Below are 24,291 nucleotides of genomic sequence, written 5' to 3'. Positions count from 1 at the left end.
CATCAGGCAATTTATGTGCGGATCGAGTCCCAATTTTGGGAGTCACCTTTCTTCGGATTGCTACAACAAATAAACAAGGTGCTATTTATCCCGGTAATTTTTGCTTGTTTGGGTTTATTTTTCCCAAAGAATTATTACTCTAGTTTGTTCCATCATCTATATGCAAGTCTATCAAATGGTGGCCGCATTAATGACGGTCACATGGTGGCTCGGTCAGTTTCCGTACATAGTCCGGTGAACGCCGCTTCCGGAACTCGGACCGCCCTGTGAATACAGGCTTTGTCACGCCAGCGCCCTGCATCGACATTGACGTCGGCGCCAGGCCACATATCTTTAAATGAATTATCTTGTGTAAATTAATTACGCGAGGATTTTTTATATATTTATATTATTGTCGTTCGCCCGCACTATTTTACATGTGCAGGTAATGGACTTCGACTACGTCACGTGGTCTCTTCGGCAAGCCGACGCCGTCGTCCCAATTGGCGTAAATCGGCTCGCATGATCACCTTGTTGGTCGTGTTGCCATACCGACGTGTTCGGTTGCCTCGGGGACTTCAGCATCATTGAGAGAGCTCTACCTCATCGAGTGTTCGGCACACGGGCCATATTTCATTTCTTACTCACTTTGCATAAATTATTTATTATGCAACATTTTTTGTAATTTATTATTATTACTATATCTCCGGTTTGCGCTATTTTTCGTGCACGGGTAAATGATTCGGGTTGGGCAGTGTTGTCTCCTTGGCTGGACAGGGGGCTTCGTCAACACTTTATTAACCCACACCATGGGCTTCGGCGTCATGCCAGCTTGCATTGGCCGCGCTATGCCACCACTTCGGATTGCTGAGCTCTTCGCTCCGCCACCTTGGGACCGGCTTGGGGGATGGATCTTTGTCCCGCATCAAGCTTGGACCGCGTCATCAATACAGAACACATTAACAAGCTAAGTCGCTTTCAAGCTCAAAAGCTTTCGGTTTTAATTTTTTTCTTCGGTTCGACCAAGCATTATACTTCCGTGTCAAAACTTTGTTTGTGACACACAAATTCAAATACCCTGTTTAGCTGGGGGCTTCCTTCATGAAGCTTTTTCTCTTGCATATGATTATACTTGTACGGCTTCGTTCCTGGTTCGTGTATTACGCCACAATATGCATCATATTGACTTAACTGTTCCGCAAGCTGGGTTGCCTGGCTCCTGTGCTTACCCCTACGTTCCCGATTGTTCGGCTAGGGAGTAAAGGGAGCACCTCTGCGATTGTCACGACCGGGTCATCCGAGCTCTGACCTCAGACTGGGTGAAGCCGAAAGCTAGCGCTCTTATTGTTTTCAATCATGGTCGGCACACAACGGAACTCATGAGTACAAAGAATCTATTGCACAAGTCTCATAGTAACAATGAGCACCGAAGAAAGGTAAACGGTGTAGGTACTATTTTCTTCGAAGATGCTTCTTACACTTCGTCAGTAATATAGCATAAGCTCCGTGAGCGCGCTTTGTCTATTACAGCCTTATGACATGATTGCCTGGTTATCGGAAACACCGTCGATATTCTCGACAGGTGGAGTACATAACACTCTTCGGCCCTTGACCAAAGAGGGAGAAGCCGACGGTCGGTTAAGATGCATTTAAAGTTCGGGTGAACATAGATATGATATAAGTACTTCGGTACATACAATCATTATACATAAAATAAAAACATATATCACCAGTATTTGTATTCAGTATACAAGCGCTGCCTTCTGTAATTATCGTTTTAAAGCCATAAATATGCATCAATTTGACTTAAGATTTTGGCCAAGCTGGGTTGCCTGGCTCCTGTGCTTACCCCTACGTTCCCGATTGTTCGGCTAGGTGGTAAAGGGAGCACCTCTGTGACTGTTACTACCGGGTCACCCGAGTAAGTACCTCAGACTGGGTGAAGACGAAAGCTAGCAATCTTAAAGGATCACATTGGTCAGCAATGACAGAAGTGAAAATTTTGGTTTATTAACACCATAGAGTTCGGGAACTTTCGCCGAACTAAATCCTCAATATTTTTCTCCCGCATTGATTGGAGGTGAGGTTTCATGATCATGGTCGACATGACAACCCAAAGAAAGGAACCGATAGCGGGACTATTTTCTTTGGAAGATGTTTCTTACGTTATAAAGTAACATAACATATCTCTCTGCATATCTTTGTTTATAGAATCATATGGCCGGATTGCCTTGTTTTCCATAAATCTTTGCCCTTATCATGGCTATATAAAGTAGGAAAACACTCCTCGGCTACTGGCCGAAGTGGTTGAAGCCGATAGTCGGTCAACAAAGTTTTGTACAATGCGGATCTGAGCAGTAATGATGTAAAGTACTTGGGTACATAGAATCATTACACATACATTGCGAGCAAAAATCAATTTTTTTACAGCCAATCTTTTAAAGAGTCAATGGCACAGTCTCTTTGAGACACCTGAGCAGCTAACACAACGCTCTCATAGTTCCTTATTGGCATTAATTTCCTATCTATTGAGCTCCTTGAGGCCTACATTGGCGAGCTCAGCTTTCGTTAGCTCAAACTCCTTTATGAGGTCTTCATTCCCTTTCCGAGAAGTTTGTGTTAAACACAAACAAATTTTTTCTATCAAATGGATATCGATCCTTAATTCGGTCACCCGTGCCCACATTAAGGCTAGGGGGCTACTGGGCTTCGTGCTCATTATTTATAAATATTATCCCCTGATCAGGTGTTGCTACCCGACTAGTGTCTCGGGGGCTACTGCATTGCCTATTCAATGCAGAAAGTTTAAAGTGCCAAGTGTCCGGCTTGACCGAACTTCGGGTTAACGTGTCTTCGGATAACAATAGGTACCATTTGGACCTATCCGGCGTCAAGCTAATATATTGTGGCAACTTCTCAAGACCCTCTCTCAAGGGCCCATTCGCCGATCACTATTATCTCTAATATATTACACTGCGTTATCTATCCCTACGTATGCTACCAAGCTAGGAGTTGATCCTCAGGCCGATTTCGCGCATCGACCTGAGTCTCAGGGGCTATTGGGATCAGCAGTTTCATGTTTTCCTTCAGGCGCATCTCGGGTTTTAGACCGACACACACCTTGAGGGCTACTGGCTATACATCTCGTCAGCAAATAAATCTACACGTATCGGAAATAAAATCCGTAAACAATCAGCCCAAGCCCGAGGTGGTGCATCACCTCGGAAGCAATCTGGCATAAAGCTCGGATTCGAATGGCTGGCTCCATAGAGGGCATTTCCGGCAATAAGCTCGGCTAAACTCCTTCAACTTTTTTGAACCAAGGTGATCTATGACACCTCGGACACAGTCCAGCGTTGGAGCTCGGATACAGTCCGGCGTTGGAGCTTGGACATAGTCTGGCGTTGGAGCTTGGATATAATCTAGCGTTGGAGCTCGGAAGCGGTCCGACGTTTGTGCTCGCCTACAAAAGATACCTCGAATACAGTCCGGCGTTGGAGCTCGGACGTGAGAAGACACCGCCGCACGGGAAACACTTCAAAACCGAGGTGTGGCATAAAATGTAACAAGGCATTTATAAAGGCCAAGAACTTAAGAGGGCTCCTCGGATACCCGACGTGTAAACTTTTCGGATTCACTTCGGCGATCCTCAAGATCGAGGATGAGAAGATTTGTTGAACCAGTTTTCAAGACCGATGACCGAAGATGAAGAACAGTTCGGAAGAATCGAGGAGCATCCCCAACTTGAAGACCGGTTCAGGGGGCTACTGATGGTGTCCTGGACTAGGGGGTACTCACCACGTCGTCTCCCGATCAGTTGGATTGGGCCGAGGACCCCAGGGTCGAATACTTATGGGCCAGTTCGGACTACCGATGACATGTACAAGGAAGATTCCACAAGACTTGGTGATCAAGACAAGGACTCCTCCACCGGCGTATTCGGCTAGGACTCCTGTAACCCTAGGCCTCTGGTGCATTATATAAGCCGAGGCCAGGCTAGTCGATACGGGGATGATATATGCTAGATCATTATGATATACACATTACCATAGTCATACAGGCTAGACTTCTAGGGTTTAGCCATCACGATCTCGTGGTAGATCAACTCTTGTAATACTCATATTTATCAAGATCAATCAAGCAGGAAGTAGGGTATTACCTCCATATAGAGGGCCCGAACCTGGGTAAACATCGTGTCCCCCGTCTCCTGTTACCATCAACCCTAGACGCACAGTTCGGGACCCCCTACCCGAGATCCACCGGTTTTGACACCGACACCAGGCTTGATAGCCGTCTTCCCGCGCTGGGGCAAGCCCCTGTGATCTGTAGATTGATCTGGTCTGGCCGGCTCTATTTTCTAGGTCCTGTCTTAGGTCATAGGTGTATCCTGGAGCCGTTGTTTCTCTTCCTCTACGGCGAGGTGGTGCGGGCTGGTGTTCAACTTGGGTAGCCGCCTTGTCCCAGCCACGTGGTGGTCGTTCGGGTCGGTCAACGGCATCACGCGTTGGCAGTATGGGCTCCAGGGCCTCATCGTCAAATTGGGGTAGTAGCTTGCGCTTTGGATAGCTCTTAGTAGGGCGTTCAAGGCCGTATTCTTCGGCTGCCAGGACATTAGTCCATCTGTCGTTGAGTAGATCTTGATCAGCTTGAAGCTGCTGCTGCTGCTACTTTTTTTCAAGCTTCTTGCGGTGGCTATTAGCCTGCGCTTAAAGCGCTCTTGTTCAAGGGGTTCCTCTGATGAAATCTTCGTTGCCGAGGCTCACATCGTCCTCGGAGAGTGGTAGATAGTTGCTTGTTCCCTGCTGGCTCGTCAGGGTCAACTTGCCCGTCCTCCCGATCATCCTGTTTGGATGTTGGTTCGTTGGGGGCTTCTTGGTCTTCGGCGTTTTCCGGAGTATTATTGTCTTCGGTGCCGGTATTGCTATCTTTTCCGCGACGCGATTTAGAGCGGCGCAGCTGACGTCGATACTTTGGTGGTATCTCAGGAGGTTCGTCCTCGACTGGATCCTTCTCATCAGCGACATCGTCTTCTTTAGGCGTGTCCACCATGTACACGTCATATGAGGAGGTGGCCATCCAGCGTTCGGTGAACGGCGGGTTCTGGCTTTGCTCATTTCCGGCATCGTCGTCCGTACCATCGATGTCTTCGGAAGCGTAGTCGAGCATGTCGGTTAAGTCCTCGACAGTGGCTATGAAGTGAGTGGTGGGTGCGAAGAAAAATTCCCTACTTTCAGCCCCTAGTCCGGGCTGGGCGCAATTTGGAAGTGATTCCTCTGTGATGGCGAGGGATCGCATTAAGTCCAAAGCCTCGTTTAAGAGCGAGGTCTGGACGGGGAAGCGAGAGTCCGTGGAGTTGGGCGGGACAGAAGTTTCCTGGCCGAGCTCACATGATGCGGACTTCGAGGGTTCAGAGCTAGTGTCCGGAGGAGAGTCCGGCTTTAGGATGATAGAAGGAGCCTGACGTAATTCCGGACCTGCCGGTGATGTTGTCCCCTCCGGTTCTCCATTGTCGAGCTTTATAGCTGTAGAGAGTCCGGCAGGCTCTACACTCCTGTCTTTGGACCTGGTGACGTGCTCCGGATCTAAGGCCAGAGCGGTGGTTGGGGCCGCGAACCCTTGGAAGTCAAGTCTCCTCGGATATCAGCGACATAGTTCAGATTTCCAAAACTGATCTGATGACCAGGGGCGTAGCTGTCGATCTGCTTCAAGTGGCCAATCGAATTGGCCCGCAGTGCGAAGCCGCCAAATACAAAAATTTGGCCGGGGAGAAAGGTCTCCTTCGAGGTGGCACTGTTGTAGATGATCGATGGAGCCATCAAGCCTTTCGACAACGGCACAGTGGAACTCTCAATGAAAGCACCAATGTCGGTGTCAAAACCGGCAGATCTCGGGTAGGGGGTCCCAAACTGTGCGTCTAAGGATCGATGGTAACAGGAGACAGGGACACGATGTTTACCCAGGTTCGGGCCCTCTCGATGGAGGTAATACCCTACTTCCTACTTGATTGACTTTGACGAGTATAGGGGTTACAAGAGTTGATCTACCTCGAGATCGTAATGACTAAACCCTAGATGTCTAGCTTGTATGATTATGATTTCCTCTACGGACTAACCTCTCCAGTTTATATAGACACTGGAGGGGCCTAGGGTTGTACAGAGTCGGTTTACAGAGAAAGGAATCTTCATATCCGAACGCCAAGCATGCCATCCATGCAAAGGAGAGTCCCATCCGGACACGGGGGAAAGCCTTCCATCTTGTATCTTCGCGGCCCATTAGTCCGGCCCATATTACCTAGTCCGGATGCCCGGGGACCCCCTAATCCAGGACTCCCTCATTTGTCTCACAACCTTCAGCAAACTTGTGCATGCCATCAGGCATATCATACTGAAACAAGTAGAGAGATGACAGGTTTTGCGCGTGTATAAACAAAGATGATAACTGTGCTTTCAATTCCATCTAATTTCAAATTAGAAAATAAAGAGTAAGTTCAAAATATCAATAGCATAATTTGGCATTGTTCATAATGCGGGCCTTCACCACACTACTTGATTACCATGTCAACATAACAAGCATAGATGAAGGGCAAAGACAATCATTGTATCTATTTTGGTTAATATGCATGGCATGTTGTTCATATCATCAGCCACATCAGTAAGATAAAACAGGAGATGACAAGGTGCAAACGTGGGCTTCTTCACCACACACTGGATTATAGATCCACAAAAACTAGCATACACTGGTACATCGACGTGCTACACAAATGGTTTTTAACCCCTTTCCACGACGGCATTCGGAACCATCGCCAAGTGAGTGTGGGCGATAGGGGGGTCCTTCCCACACGACCCAGAAACCGTCGGGGATAGGCCCTCCTGGCTCACTGGCTGGGGCAAAATGAGCTCGTGTGCGATTTGGTGGGGCATCGAAACCCAATTGTTTCCGTTCGTATGTACATCCCACACGGTGAATCCCAGCAAATCATTTCCGTTCATATGTATATCACACACAGTTCTTTGTGTGGAAACATTTGTGCAAGGTGGCCTGACGCAAACAGTTCGCTGCCAGAAGCTATGTGTGATTGTTAGTTGATCGAACACGCCTACTTTCTAGAAACCGTGCGGGTTGTTTGAGTTCATCGCCCACGGTGCTGTCTGAGTAACCGTCTCCAATAGAAAACCCCAATAAGCAGGATAATTAGCCTATTATTAATAATCCATGTACTAATCAAATTGATATTTCTTATAAAACACACCAGATATTTCATATTCGTATAACAACAACCAGGATTTCATAATCGAATTACATCAGATAGCTTTGGCACTCAGTTACGCCATTACACAACAACACCAAGTTTCACATGCAACATCAAAAACCTTTGGAAAGTAGCATCATACACGGTAAATAGACAAATGAATCTCATCTGGGAAACTGCAGAAGCGTAAGGCAAATATTGAGCCTTCACTGATGTTGAATGTCCTTGCAACTTTAGGCCAGTGGCTATGGATAATTGCCCGCCCAACCTTCGTCCTCTTCAGCAAGACTTCAATATTGTACTGTGGGTGTTGAATGAACACCTTCCTCGCCTCTTGACCATGCAGGTGGTTTGAGAGGTAATCATCGGTGAACTACTTTGAAAAGTACTGAAAACAAAAATATGCATAAATCATTGTTATAAATTTTGAAATGGCGCAAGGGGTAAAAATAAGGTAAAAGAGTTAGTACCATCCTATAGTTGACTGATGTCTTCTTCATTGTGCAACCAAAGATCTTGTTTTTATTCGTCGCAAGTTTCTTCATCCTAACAATCTTTCCGAGTTTCTTGACTTGACTTATATTCATGGACATCTCATTTCCCCATATGCAAAATGGGTCGAACAGTGGGTCTAAGCCTCTGACAGCAGGACCTACATGTGCAAGACCAAATTGTAAGAAACCTAAATATTAGAATGATTCCTGCAACTGCACAATAATGTGCTATTAGCCAAAGGACCATGCTTGAACAAACCTCGATGGTAAACCGCAGTGTCTCCCATTGATTCGATGCAACACACATAAGGAAGATCTTGATCAGGTTAACTGAGAGTTGCCATACTATCAGTAGAATATGTATTGAGTACAGCCAAATTCGATTGGTGTCACATGCATAACAATACAAAATTGTACCCACATCAAATGAAAATTAAATTGCAGAACTGAACCAAACAGTTAAATGGACAGTAGACCAAATGAACCAAAATAGTTAACTGAGCACGACATTGCAGAATAGAAACATGTACTAGAAGATACGACAACTAACAAAACAAAGAATGTTTAAGAATAGTACTACGAAATGTAGCAATTTTTGGACCAAAGTGTTAACTGACATTACATTTCAGAGGACCAAACTGTTAACTAAACATCAGATTGCATATTAATATTACAGAGGACAAATCACTAGAGGGCACTGGCGGTGGCCTCGAGAAAACAGCACGAACTGTATTTTAAAGTAGACAACCATGTGGCAGTGTCGACGGCGGCCTCGAAGACAAGGTGCTCCTCCAAGATCTGGCGGTCGGCACGCCTGGCCTCCATAGCGACCTCGTGCGCGCGTGCGGCCGCATGCTACTGAGCTCCACATTATACTGCGTGCAAAATGGCTGTGGGCGGCGCTTAATTGGAGGAGGGGGACAGTGATTTCGGCGGAAGGTGTAGCGCCGTCGGTCGGGGCATGTGGGACGGGAAAGGAGGAGGATGGTGTTGGTGGGGTGTGGATTACCTGACCATATCGATGAGGCCGCGCAGCAAGAAGAAGGGTCGGCGGCGAGGAGGCCGCGCAGCAAGAAGTAGGGTTGCGGCGAGGAGGCGGCGCTGCAAGAAGAAGGGCCGCTGGCGAGGAGGCGGCGCTGCAAGAAGAAGGGTAGACGGCGAGGAGGCGGCGCTGCAAGAAGAAGGGTCGCCGGCGAGGAGGCTGAGCTGCCAGTAAGCAACAGTGAAGGTTTGAACTTGGAAAGCAAGGAGGAACAGTGGAAATGTGGCTTTTGGTGGGAGGGAGGGGGCAGGGAGATAGATATTTCTGTGGTGGCAAAAAAAATCGCTCGGTGCCGCGAGAAATGGGTGCACAAGTGTGGTTCAAGCGGGGGCGATGGACTGTAGACGACAAAGCTTCCTACATAAGCCAGACAAGACGGTGCGCCAAGATATTTTATATCGCATCCCACACGATTCTTTCTAGTAAATTGTTTGTGGTATACCTTATTTTTTCATTATGTTTTGAAAGACAAAATGGTGTTACAGAGGGAAAGAATGGTGTTTGAATTGCTAGAACATTTACGTACAGTGAACATGCAACTACTACATGAGTGTCGTGTTTAAATTTGGAATTATTCCGGGTTCGTTTGGCATTTTTATGTATCAATTTAGTTTCTGGGCATTTAATATGCATAACTCAAATTTGAACTACAAGCACATGCTCCAGTGCACCAAAGTTTGTTAAAAAATCACATGTGTGTCCTTGGGTGAATTTATAGGTCCCATGCAAGAAATGGGAATGAAATTCAAACATCTCGGTGTCGTGGCTCGGCCGTAAAGATTGAGAAACTTGGTTTTTTAATTCCTGTAAATTCAAAACATGCCTGAAAATCATGAAACTTGGCATGGTGTCATGACATGGCACCAACATGCTGGGGTACATTTTTTGGCCGAATTGGGACAAGCTTTGGTGTAAGCTTCTTGCAAACCGGAGCTTACCTCAAGAAGGCTCGTGGTTTCGAGAGGGAACGTGTCACCTCCGTGTGCGAAACGACATACGTACACTGCCTTGTCCCGCCTTAATTTTTTTACACAGGAAGATTAGAACAAATCGAAGTATTGTGCTAAATTTTGGAATTATTCCGGGTTCATTTGGCCTTTTTGACACATTAATTGAGTTTCTGGGCATTTAATGTGCATAATTCAAATTTGAACTACAAGCACATGCTCCAGTGCACCAAAGTTGGTTGAAAAATCACATGTGTGTCCTTGGGTGAATTTCTAGGTCCCATACAAGAAATGGGAATGAAATTCAAACATCTGGGCGTCGTGGCTTGGCCGGAAATATTGAGAAACTTGGTTTTTTAATTCCTGTAAATCCAAAACACGCCTGAAAATCATGAAACTTGGCATGGTGTCATGACATGGCACCAACATGTTGTGGTAATTTTTCTGTCCGATTTGCGAAGGCGCACACATTAACAATCAACAAAGTCATTTTGGAACAAGTGCTGTCATGTTACAAGTCGGAAACACAAGTATTATTGAAACCGTGGGCGTTCTACTTACCAATTATGTGCCGCCACGTGTCCCCTGTTTTTATTGGCTAGGAGGTGCCGTGCGGGGTAGCTATTTGAGTATGGGAGGCGTGCGACCAGACCCCTGCGCGTGCTCATCGGGAGGAGACCCCTTTGACCTCTACCCGCCGCACACCTCCCTCCCAACGTCTCCATTAATGTCGCCCGAGCCCCTGTTCTACGGCGTGGCTATATGTCTCTCTGGACTGAGATTTAAGAGAGAAAAATGAAAATCTGAAAACAATGTTTTGCACGGATCTTGATGTAAGATCCGATGGACCTATATAGCATCGACTGCGACTTATAGCAAGCATGATGAATATATGGATGATGACAGTGGATAATAATTGTCTTACATATTTAGGAACATAATTAAAAAAAGCCACATGCGGCAACGCTCGAAATACATAAGGGCAAAAGAAGAAGGAAGACAACGATCTGGCTCACTGATATCTACTTTCTTGAAGCGTTGGTGCAGGCCGCGGGAACTAGTCTCTGCGACAAGCGGCGATGAGCTCTTTCTTGTCCTCAAGATGCTGCTTGAGAGCATCCATGGATTTCTCCACCAGCCTTCTGCGCTCAATGCGCAGCATGGCATTCTCGTCCATAAGTTTCTCGACGATGACGTCGGTCCTCTTCAACAAGGCAGTGGTCTCTTCCTGCTGCTCCGCACTTCTGACGATCTTCGCCCTCAGCAGGTCGCGCTCGGCCTGGAGCTTCGCATTGCTCTCATTTAGTTGCCGGATGACGCCGGTAGCCTGTTCAAAAGAGGCTTTCATGTCGTCATGCAACCTCGCCCAGCCGGAGATCTGATCCATCTGGCTATGGACGATCGCATGAATGCGCCTGTAAGAGTCCTCGCCTGCCCACAAGACATTTTGTAACACCCACGATGCGGCTATATCTCCCACGTGTCGAGGCACGACTTAGAGGCATAACCGCATTGTGGTTTTGTCGCAAGAAGGGTCATCTTCATACAACCCCATGTAATGAAGAAGAATGGGATAAAGAGTTGGCTTACAATCGCCACTTCACACAATACATAAATATAATTCATACATCATCCAGAATACACACATATAGACCGACTACGGCCAAAATCCAGATGAAAATAAGACAACCCCAAATGCTAGATCCCCGATCGTCCCAACTGGGCTCCACTACTGATCATCAGGAAAAGACACATAGTAACGACCACGTTCCTCATCGAACTCCCACTTGAGATCGATCCCATCATCTGCACTGGCATCGTCGGCACCTGCAACTGTTTTGGTAGAATCTGTGAGTCACGAGAACTCAGCAATCACACACCCGCGAGATCAAGACTATTTAAGCTTATAGGAAAGGATGGTGTAATGAGGTGGAGCTGCAGCAGGCAATAAGCATATATGGTGGCTATCATACGCAAAAGAGAGCGAGAAGAGAAGCAACGGAGCGGCCGTCATCTAGCAATGACCAGGAAGTGATCCTGAACTCCTACTTACATCATACATAACCCAGACCGTGTTCACTTCCCGGACTCCGCCGAGAAGAGACCATCACGGCTACACACACGGTTGATGTATTTTAACTGGGTCAAGTGACAAGTTCTCTACAACCGGACATTAACAAATTCCCATCTGCCTCATAACCGTGGGCACGGCTTTCGAAAGATAATACCCTGCAGGGGTGTCCCAACTTAGCCCATCATAAGCTCTCACGGTCAACGAAGGATAAACCTTCTCCCGGAAAGACCCGATCAGTCTCGGAATCCCGGTTTACAAGACATTTCGACAATGGTAAAACAAGACCAGCAAAGCCCCCGAATGTGCCGACAAATCCCGATAGGAGCTGCACATATCTCGTTCTCAGGGCACAACGGATGAGCCAGACGTCGGGTTGGCATAGACCCTGGTTGCCCAGGGGGCGCCGGACATCGCTCGGTTTGGGCCAGCACTCGAAGGAGCACTGGTCCGGGGGTTTAAAATAAAGATGACCCTCGGGCTCGCGAAAACCCGGGGGAAAAGGCTTAGGTGGCAAATGGTAAAACCAAAGTTGGGCCTTGCTGGAGGAGTTTTATTCAAGGCGAACTGTCAAGGGGGTCCCATAAATCACCCAACCACGTAAGGAACGCAAACTCAAGGAACATAATCCCGGTATGACAGAAACTAGGGCGGCAAGAGTGGAACAAAACACCAGGCATAAGGCCGAGCCTTCCACCCTTTACCAAATATATATAGATGCATTAATTAAATAAGAGATATTGTGATATCCCAACATATCCATGTTCCAACATGGAACCAACTTCAACTTCACCTGCAACTAGCAACGCTATAAGAAGGGCTGAGCAAAAGCGGTAACTTAGCCAAACAATGGTTTGCTAGGAAAGGATGGTTAGGGGCTGACATGGCAATATGGGAGGCATGATATAGTAAGTGGTAGGTAGCGCAGCATGGCAATAGAATGAACAACTAGCAAAGCAAAGATAGAAGTGATTTCGATGGGTGGTCATCTTGCCTGCAAGGTTCTCAGAGTTGTCGAAAGCTTGATCCTCGTAAGCGTACTCAACAGGTTCCTCGTTCACGAACTCGTCTCCCGGCTCTACCCAAGACAAGAACACAAGCAAACGGAACCACAATCAATCACGAGAAATGCACAAGCAACATGATGCAAAACATGTATGATATGCAAGATATGATATGCGATGCATATGCGTGCTCCGGAAGAAAAATGATGAACAAGGCAGTAACTTGGCAAACCAAGCATGCCACTGGAGAGATGAGATGATTTCGGTCGGAATCGATATAAAGATCACCGGAAACGGATGTACGGTTTGCAAATGGCAAGCAAAACAAGAATGACACGAATCTGTGATTAACAACATGATAGCACTTAAAATGCAACAAGTAACAATGCTACAGCACTCCAACATAGCAACAAAGCATATGGAAGTAATCTACAGGAGATGCTTGACAAAAGATGAACACTGAGCTACGGCTAGATCACAACATAACAAGCTCAAACAAGCATGGCAAAAGTGCAAAAGATAACAGGTTCACAGACTTGGTGAAATTACTGGACATGGCAGAAAACAGCATCATGTAGCAATGTTCAGAGCACGAAATCAACATGCTACAGGAACTTAACATGGCAAAAAAAAGCATGGCAGTATTCTACTAAATGCATATGACAAAAGTCCCTTACTGACCATAAGCCAAAAAGGACCAGAATTGGCAGAAAACAGAGCATGGCAGAAACAATAATATGAAGGCATCTTGGTGAGCTTGATGCACTCACCACAAGGCAATGCATGACAAAACAAGCATATATACAGCAAGATGGCATGTTTATGAAGCTATCCATGGCAAGATCAAATACATAGCATGTATGGATCAACTACAATAAGCTTGGCAAAATTGAATAACACGTAAATAATCTGCCAGAAATATTTTATAGCGAAAGTAGAGCAAGATTGAGTAATTTTATGGCACTCCATAATTGCAAACAAGGGCAGGAATGGATCAATTAAAACAATATTTACAAAACATCCTTACTGAACATCTCCAAAATATGCATGGATCTCTCTGTAGCATCAAGTTTACATGGCAACAAAATAACAGCAAACAGACTTAAGGAATTCACTAAGTCCCTGAAATCAGAAACATTACGGGGCCTAGTTTGCATGCTTGTTCTAGTCACCACAGAGATCAAAAAAATACATGTCATACACCCTTGGAAATATGGCATGGCATACAACAAAACACATGTAGAGCTCATGCCCAAAAGATGCACAGATTAAATGATACAAAAATGACAAATCTCCAAGTTCTGTTAAGAACCAGCAGATAACAGCAACTAGCACCCTTGCACCAGAGATTTGGGCATCAATATGGCCTCTAATGAACATGGTGAAATTAAACAAAATGTAGAGCATCACGAGACGAACAATTCTATATATTACACGCGCGAAACGGAGCTATATGCAGAGAGTTATGCCATGATGAACAGGGGTACATGCTGTGATAGAAAATAACTTAGGAAAATTCGGGGGGTCTCGGGTCAACCTCGTTTGACCAGATCTGGATCGAGGAACGAGAGCTCGAGCTCGGACCGGCGACGGGAGAGAAGAGGAAGGCGGCGGCCGGCGACGTGGAGAGGAGGAGGCGCCGGACGGGGAGGGCGCCGGGCGCGCGGGCGGCGTCCGCGGCGGCGGGGCGCGACGGCGAGGCGCGAGGCGGCGGCGAGTGCGGCGGCGCCGGCGAGGTGCGGTGGAGTGGAGAGGCGGCGACGGCGGCGGCGAGGCGAGCGGCGGCGCGGGGCGAGGAGGAGGCGCGGCGGAGGCGCGGGTGCTCGGGCCCGGGAGGGCCGCGGACGGGCTCCGCGGCGGCGGCGTACGGCCCGCCACATGGCAGCGCGCCACTGGTCCGGGGCGGTGGCGCGAGTTGTCCGGCCGGCGGCGGACATGTCCGGTGCGGCGCGAGGAGCGGGTTAGGGTTTCGTCTGCGTTTGTATTTCGGGAGAGATGCACTTATATAGCTAGAGGGAGCTAGGAGAGTCCAAATGAGGTGCGGTTTTCGCCCACACATCGTGATCGAACGACCTACAGCATGGAAGAGAGTTTGATGGGTTTTGGGCTGGTTTTTAGGGGGGTTTATCTGCAACACACAAATGGACTTTGCGGTTGTCCGGTTAACCGTCGGAGTACCAAACGACCTCCAAATGGAACAAAACTTGACCGGTGGTATACCAAGGCCACTTGACAAGCCTCGGTCCATTCCGAGAACATTTGACACCTGCACACGAAAGGAAACAAGAGGGGTGCACCGGAGGAGATGGGAGCGCCGGATTGCAAAACGGACAACGGGGAAAATGTTCGGATGCATAAGACGAACACGTATGCAAATGCAATGCACATGATGACATGATATGAAATGCATGACATGAACAAAATACAAAACGAAAGACAAAACCCGACCATGGAGGGAATATCATAGCACATAGCCGAAAATGGCAAGAGTTGGAGTTACAAATATGGCAAGTTACATCCGGGGTGTTACACATTTTCCCAGGCCGCCGCAGCGCGGGAGGACATCTATGCTGCATTCGCGGCACGGCGGGACATCTCTTCTGCTTCCGCGGTGCGGCCGGGCTAGTTTGGTGCATCGACGGCGCGGCAGGACATCCGTGCCGCTTCGGCGGCGCGACGGAACCTCTGTGCTGCTACGGCCGTGCGGCGGGACATGCCGGCTGCGTTCGCGGCGAGGCGGGACATCTCTCGTGCTTCCGCTTCCATGCTCGCATGTCCCTGGTGGCAATCTCTCGACCCAGAACTCACGCTGGCCATGCAGACGCAAGGGAACAATGATGAATGACTTGTTTGTTTTTTTGGATGAGGAGTTGAGGAGGAATGTGTAGTCATCTTGGAGTAGTAGTATTTATAACCGAGTACTAATACGCTCCTCAGTGGGAAACCGTTTAGGTTTTGATCGGTGTGAACAGGTTTGCAATTTGGAATGTGATGGGACGCAGGCTCAAAATTTATTGACAGTTATAAGTGCGACACTATTCCCAGAAGGCGTAAGGTGGGCACGCCTTCTCAGCCGCGTACGTGGCGTTTTCACCATACGGTGCACCGCAATAGGCAATGTCAGCACACGTCTTGTTCCAACAACCGTGCGCGCTTGTTATTACCATCACGCACGCTTCTTTTAATAAGAATGCGTGTGCCCGTCTAGCGCACACACATTGATCTATCTAACTGTTTCTGTTTGTAGTGGCTAATCGCAAATAGTTCATCTGTGTGAAGTGTATGCCCTCAACGCAGACACTTTGATTTGGCTGGCCCGTTTCTGTTCTATTGCCGAATCGCAAACAGTAGCTGCCCGTTTCTATTGTTCCTCCTCATCACAAACAGTTCATCCGAGTGAACCATATGCTGTATATCGCACATGCCTTCATCTGGCTGCCCGTTTCTTTTGTTCCACCTCATCGCAAATAGTTCAATGAACTAAACCGTATGCCCTGCATCGCACACGCAACTAAAATCTGAACCGTTTTTGATGGCTCTGCCATCGCAAATGTTTTGCACCTTTTTTGACGGTTCTTTTACACCACCGTTTGCGTTTATTGCATCGCACACAGTTTTGTCGAAGGGTCTCTGATCATAGTGTCAGGTTAGCAGCATCCTGCAGTAGTGATACACATAGGGAGTATTGAGTAATGTGCATGGTATGAATAAGGAATTTGGTTTTACAAGTAAAACTTGGAACTTACGATTGTTGCGTACATGCATTTTGATAGAAACAACAAACTAAACAGCAGTTAACGATAGGGAGTATGAGCAAATTAAACAGCAGTTGAGGATAAAGGATTTAGAAGGACTGACTTACATTAACAGTTAACACCGGCTCCTTTCTCCATGTCAAGGGAAGGATAACTCAAGAATTTCAGCACAAAATCTTCTTCATAAGCATTGCCTGTACTGTACATTTTGTAGAGAGTAATTATAGATATGATAATACTGGAAGGGATAGAGGATAATGAAGATAGGATGCAGATTGATGCTACATAATCAACTACCAATCCCTAGAAGTACAAGCATTACAGGACAAAATGTACTGACAAGAGCAATGGGCTACACTTCTGCACTGGCATTGTGTGTGTATTCATCTTTTTGGTAAGATTAAATATAGATCTGATATTTTTTAGTAAATGGTGGGCGAGGGATATAAGATGCAGAATGCTACACAATGAAGCAATCCCTCTTCCCATAATATAAGAGTGTTTTGAACACTGGTGTATTGTACAAAATGTTCTTATATTATGGGACAGAGGGAGTAGCTGTTAATGTAAGTAAAGTGATAGACGACGTTCAGTCCTTACAAGAGGACTGCAGAGCTAAACCTCTTAAAAATCATTGGGCTGATTCTAAATTTATGTAAGAGTCCATACAGATCTTATAATGTCCACCAAATGGACGATAACAAGGCTAACATGTGCAGTGATGCTACATAATCAACCAGCTATGAAAGTAAGTGTGGTCATACAGGGCAAGAGGTACTCACAATAGCAATGCAGTGTGCAGTATAGTTGCGAGATTCTGTGGTCTCTTGAGAATGAATGTTCTTCTGCAACCAGTTTTCGTACAAGTGAGATGTTAAGAAACATGCAGAAATGTAGTTCAAATTGTGATGTGATATCATAGACAGTACCTTACGCTGCAGACGAGACCAATGTGTAACAAGATTATTCCAGCCACTGTCTGATAAATGTAGCACCGGAGACTTTACAGAAATTTTGTTCAGAGGCTTGCCATCGAAGTGCACTTGCCTCAGGTAGGAACGATACTTCATCAATGAGTGCTTGAAAAGCGCAACCAACCCTTGCTCGTCTTGACAATCCAGTTTGGTCCTCGCCTATTTAAAAGAATGAATTCTAGTGTCTTCTGTCAGCAAAAACATATGCAGTAATTACCATGAATAACATTAGTACATTACTTATGCGTAAGGTGCGAAGGAAGACTGGAAATTGTTCTGTGTCTGTGGTATAATCTTTCCTTGAAGGAAAGATGCGCACAAAGTTCCTGACAACAATATAAGCTTCGTCTTCTTAACTGGGAAGAAATGGAACAGGGGTCCTATTTGCTGCAATTGGGTCTCTCTCTCGTTCGAAAAGAGATTTGGCAACTGGATTTGGTGTACTCTTTGCTGGAATGGGGGTTTTGTGTCATATAGCTGGTGCTATGTCAACTGGCATCATCATATTGTTTGTTGCAGTTGGGGTCTGCTGAGTTGGGGCATAAGAGATGACCAGTGTAGTAGGGCTAGAGTCTGCTAGAGTTGGGGCCGTGTTTTGTGGGTCAGGTGATATTGCAACTACACCTAATGGGCTATTTGATTTATCATGTGTCACTACCTTTTCCAAACACTTTGCTCGTGCTCCTCCGTGATCAGCAATCACCCTCTTCCTTTTGAACGTCTGATACACAAGAATAACATTTGAATGGATAAATATGTCATGATGACAGATGGAACATGTACTGAAAATGGATAGGAAGGGTGTATTCACATACACGATGTGTAAACTAAGCTAATGGCAGTGCAACAAAGTAGAAGCAATGCAAAGCATTAGTTGCAAGATATGTGCGACCAATATAACCTTGGAAAGTTAGAGCAAGCACCTTGATGGGTGAATAAGATAGGGCATCTGCCTCTGACTCCTCCACTAGGGAGCTACATTGACTTAGGTCTCCCTCTAGCTCAGAATCACTGTTAGGATCATATTCTAAGCATGAATATGTAGGTGGAGAGCGTTTGCATTGCATTGCATCCAGACTTGATTTCAGTCCCTTAATGCCAAGTTTGACAGCCATGGCATTGTTCTACTTTATTCTTTTCATGCGCGCAAGCTCATAATCATTATGATGCTGTTCAGTATCTGAGATTCATGGAAACATAAAAATTAGTCAGATTATCTATGGAATGCATTGCGGATTCAACTCAAAGAGTGTCTCCCTATAAACCCCTGCATATGCAAAGTTCACCCCCAACCGTGCTGACCAGACCACACACAGAAATACAAACCTGTTATGTCTCTATAACAGGTAGACACACATTTCAAAACTGAAGTAGGAACATTAGAATCATATCAAATTCATATTTGAACAAATAAACTAAGGAATTATGAGTGGCATAATGTTTAGCTTCAAGGGTGGAGTGCTGGTAGTGCGACACAAAGCAAGTAGGCAGATTGTATTCCATGTAAAAGATCGTAGTCTATGTAAAAGGTGGAAATGACACTTTCTTTCTATACAATGCAGTGTTCGTTGCCCACACATGATGGAAGAGATCACACAGAGAAATAATATTCACTCATGTCTGCGGTTCCAGTATTTTGAAACAAGGTGGTCCACCCTAAAAGAATATTGACAACAAATATGACAAGGCAAGCATAGACGTAGTGAATCAATCATTACTTGTGAGCTTACTAGGACAAGTATGCAGAATTGTAACTGCAGTAAGAGACCGTCCAAAATCTGAATCAAGAAGTTGGTCTAGCACTTATTGTTTGCAACTAATCGACGTGAATAATTGGATATCATATCGAATGAGTAAGAAAGACAAGTAAAATTGTCAACAAACCTGGCCTGCATTAGTAATCTGGGTCAATGTTACTACGACCAACAATCCAAAATGACTAGTGTCTGTTCCAAGGACCGAAATTTTGAAACCCTGTGAACTTTACATGTACTAAAGATTACTGAAATACATTCGAACCATTAAGTGTAGGTAGCCCTTAGTACACAACAAACCCTAATGGCAGTCATGCCTAATGATTAATGAATCAATTAGAAAATGGGTGATGAGGAGTGGCTGCTGAGTGTTGAGGACGTATCTCACGATAAATCGGGTTGGCTTAGTGGCTGCTGCACGCCTGAGCCCTGATACGTCTCCAACGTATCTATAATTTTTTTATTGTTCCATGTTGTTTTATTATAAATCTTGGATGTTTTATAATCATTTTCTATCATTTTTTTTGGTACTAACCTATTGACATAGTGCCCAGTGCCAGTTGTTGTTTTCTGCATGTTTTTTACACTGCAGGAAATCAATATCAAACGGAGTCCAAATGCCCCGAATTTTTTTGGAGATTTTTAATGGGCTAGATGGAAGAAGATGGGCCCTGGTGGCACCTGGGGGGAGTCCCGAGAAGGGGACAAACCACCAGGGCGCGCCAGGAGGCCCAGGCGCGCCCTGGTGGTTGTGCCCACCTTGGGCACCCCCTGGATCGCCTCTTTGCTCTATAAATACCCCAAAAATACCAGAACCCTAAAAGCGTCGACAAAATATTCATCTAGCCGCCGCAGAGTCCAGAACCACCAGATCCAATCTAGACACCATCACGGAGGGGTTCACTACTTCCATTGGTGCCTCTCCGATGATGCGTGAGTAGTTCTTTGTAGACCTTCGGGTCCGTAGTTAGTAGCTAGATGGCTTCCTCTCTCTCGCTGAATTCTCAATACAAAGGTCTCTTGGAGATCCATATGATGTAACTCTTTTTGCGGTGTGTTTGTTGGGATCTGATGAACTTCGAGTTTATGATCAGTTATATCTTTTTATATCCATGAAAGTTATTTGAGTTTCTTTGATCTCTTATATGCATGATCTCTTATAGCCTCGTATTTCTTCTCCGATATTTGGGTTTTGTTTGGCCAACTTGATCTATTTATCTTGCAATGGGAAGAGGTGCCCGGTAGTGGGTTCGATCTTACGGTGCTTGATCCCAGTGACAGAAAGGGAACCGACATGTATGTATCGTTGCTACTAAGGATAAAAAGATGATATCTAATATCTGCCACAATAGATAAATGGATCTTGTCTACATCATGTCATCGTTCTTATTGCATTACTCCATTTTTCCATGAACTTAATACACTAGATGCATGCTGGATAGCGGTCGATGTGTGGAGTAATAGTAGTAGATGCAGGCAGGAGTCAGTCTACCAATCTTGGACGTGATGCCTATGTAATGATCATTGCCTGGATATCGTCATGATTATTTGAAGTTCTATCAATCGCCCAACAGTAATTTGTTTACCCACCGTTTGCTATTTTTCTCGAGAGAAACCACTAGTGAAACCTACGGCCCCCGGGTCTCCTTCCTCATATATTTGCCTTCCGATCTACTTTTCCTTTGCGTTTTTATTCAGATCTATTAAACCAAAAAATACAAAAATACCTTGCCGCACTTTATTTTATTTGCGATGTATTATTTCAATCTATTACAATTTTCTCCCGTCCGTTTGCCTATCTTGAGGCGTCGTACCCCGAAAGGGATTGACAACCCCTTTAACACCTCGGGTTGCGAGGTGTTGTTATTTGTGTGCAGGCGCTGCTTATGTTGTGTTGCTTGGTTCTCCTACTGGTTCAATACCTTGGTTTCATAACTGAGGGAAATACCTACCATTGCTGTGCTACATCATCCTCTCCTCTTGGGGGAAATACCGACGTAGTCCTAGCGACATCATCAAGTAGAATTTCTGGCGCCATTGCCGGGGAGAATCTTCAACATAACCAGGTTCCTAATCACAAATCTCATCTCCTTGCAATTTACATTATTTGCCATTTGCCTCTCGTTTTCCTCTCCCCCGCTTCACAAAAAATTGCCATTTTATTCGCCTCTCCTTTTCCGTTCATCATTTTCCTTGTCGGATCTGTTTTTGCATGCAATCTTGTTTGCCGTTATGGATAGTTCTTCCTCTACTGTTTGTACTCCCGAGGACGAGGTCCTCAACTTTAAACAAAGGGGAGGAAAAAGTTTAAAAGATGCTTGGTATAGAATTTGCAATGCTCATAATAGATCTACCCGTAAGCAATCTACCGTTGTGCTTCTGCGTTGTTTTTATATTGGCATCACCACTTGGTATAGATTCGTCCTTGATACGATTACCGCTGGAAATTTCTTAATGAGTCCTCCTTTTGATGCTATTAATGCTATGGGAAATTTAGTAGGCTCACCACCTCTTATGGTTAATGGAACAATTTTGACTCTTGAACATGTTATGGAAAGACTAGATGCCATTGAAAAGAAAATGCTCACTGAAGATCATATCGAAATTATACATAAAAAGATGCATAATTTTGCTACTAATCTTGGGTCAAAAGCGAGCGATATTTTTAAGTTGTTAAAAGAGAGGGGTACCTGAATCCATGAAAGAATAGAAGAAAGTCCGTCTTGGATCGATAAATTGGAAGAAATCTTTAGTAATCTAAGCACGACTTTTACTACCACTAAAATTTTTGAGTTAACTCCTGTGAAGAGTAAGAGATCTAAGAACAAAAGTGCAACTTCTAATAAAGAGGATCTTAAAATGATTAGCATCCATCCAGATTTTGTTGAAGTGATTAGAGATCCTTTTGGAAGAATGAGTTCTTTAAATTTATTCCTAGGAGCATTATTATTAAAGATTTTTATGACAAATCTCTGAAGGATTCTAAGTGTTTGATTGAGGAGTTGAAGAAAGATGACAAAACTTAGATCCTTGCCTTACGACTAGCTAAGGGCGTAAAACTATAGCGCTTGTTGGGAGGCAACCCAATGAATAAAATTTAATTTTGCTTTTTGCTTTTTTTCTTGTGTGTTCACACAATTATGATACCGGTATGATTGTGCTTTTTATGTTTTAATTAGTGTTTGTGCCAAGTAAAGCATTTAGGATTTTCTTGGGTGATAGTTGTTTGATCTTGCTGAAAAAACAAAAACTTTGGTGCTCACGAAAATAATTGTTAAAAATCACCAGAATGTGATAAAATGCCAATTCTTTTTGTAGAAGATCAATAAACAAATTACCCTGGTCGTCCTACTTTTGCAGAATTTTTGGAGTTATAGAAGTATTCGCCAAAGTCATATTACTACAAACTGTTCTGTTTCGACATATTCTGTTTTCTTTGTGTTGTGTGCTTATTTTGATGGCTCTATGGTTTTCTTTGATGAGTTTTTGCCATAGAAAAGTTGGAATACAGTAGATATAATACAAAAAAAAATATGAATTGGTTTGATACAGCACTTATAGTAGTGGTTTGCTTTCTTTTACTAACGGATCTCACAAAGGTTTTGTTGAGTTTTGTGTGATTGAAGTTTTCAAGTTTTGGGTTATCTTATGATGGATGAAAGAAGGATAGAAGAGCCTAAGCTTGGGGATGCCTCGGCATCCCAAGCTATTATCCAAGAATGAGCAACCAACAAAGCTTGGGGATGCCCCCGAGTGGCATCCCCTCTTTGTTCTAACGACCATCGGTATTTTACTCGAGGCTATATTTTTATTCGTCACATGATATGTGTTTTGCTTGGAGCGTCTTGTATGATATGTGTCTTTGCTTGCTTTATTTTGTGTTTTAAGTCATCAATCCTTGCTGGACACACCTATTTGAGGGAGCCAAAATTATGTCATGACTTGTTAGGATTGCTCTCTATGCTTCATTTAATTCTTTTATGAGCTAGGACTTGCTCTAGTGCTTCACTTATATCTTTTTGAGCACAGTGTGCTTGTTATTTTTGAAGAAATGCTCTCTTGCTTCACTTAGATTCATTTGAGAGTTAGAATTTTTTTGAAGAAATTCTCTCTTGCTTCACTTAAACTATTTTGAGAGAAAGAAAAATTTGTTATGCTCATGATCTTCACTTAGATTTGTTTGAGCTCATGAAAAGCAAGACATAAAAATTAGTCCCAAAGTGGTAGATATCCAAGAAGGATAAAGTAAAAAATGTCATGAAGATCATTGGACAAAATAAGCTTGATTCTTAGTAATAGTTTTGAGATATGATGATGTGATATGTGAGTTATGTTGATGAGTAATTGTGCTCTAGTAGGAATATTGGTGTTAAGGTTTGTGATTCCCTATGCATGCACGAAAGTCAATAATCATGTAATGAAAATTATATCCTACTTATGGTGCATTATTCAGTATTACTTATGCTTAATGCTTGCTTTACGAAATTATTCGTTTCTTGGTTGGTCGCTTCTCAATCTTTTTGCTAGCCTTCATTTTGCACTAAGTATGATCTCTATTTGTGCATCCAAAATCCTTTAAACCAGTTTTGCCACATGAGTCCACTATATCTACCTATATGCGGTATTCTTTTGCCGTTCTAAGCAAATTTGCATGTGCCATCTCTAATTTTCAAAATAAACTTCTCTTTTGTGTATTTTGTTTCGCTCGCGGAACGGTAACGGGTGGCTAATATTTTCCATGTTGGATGTGTTATTCTCAAGATGAGTGTTTATTCACTTGTCATTGCACGAGAGTAAGGCAAAGGTTTTAGGGATTCCCAGTCCCGAAATGCAAAAATTAATTTACTTTATGTTGTCAAATAATAAATTCCTTGGAAAGTGTTGGTATGGAGGGCACCCGTGGATACGGTTAGCCATGGAAAGTGAAAGTATGGTGGAAAAAGGAATAAACTTTAGTTTCTGTTTGGGAACCGCCTGTGGCATATCTAGCATGGAAAGTGTTTGTAGCTCTATGTCATTTTT

This window comes from Aegilops tauschii, chromosome 7 (assembly GCF_002575655.3).
Source record: "Aegilops tauschii subsp. strangulata cultivar AL8/78 chromosome 7, Aet v6.0, whole genome shotgun sequence".
In the NCBI taxonomy this organism is placed as follows: Eukaryota; Viridiplantae; Streptophyta; class Magnoliopsida; order Poales; family Poaceae; genus Aegilops; species Aegilops tauschii.
The sequence above is the reverse complement of the archived record's forward strand: the minus strand, read 5'-3'. Positions refer to the sequence as shown.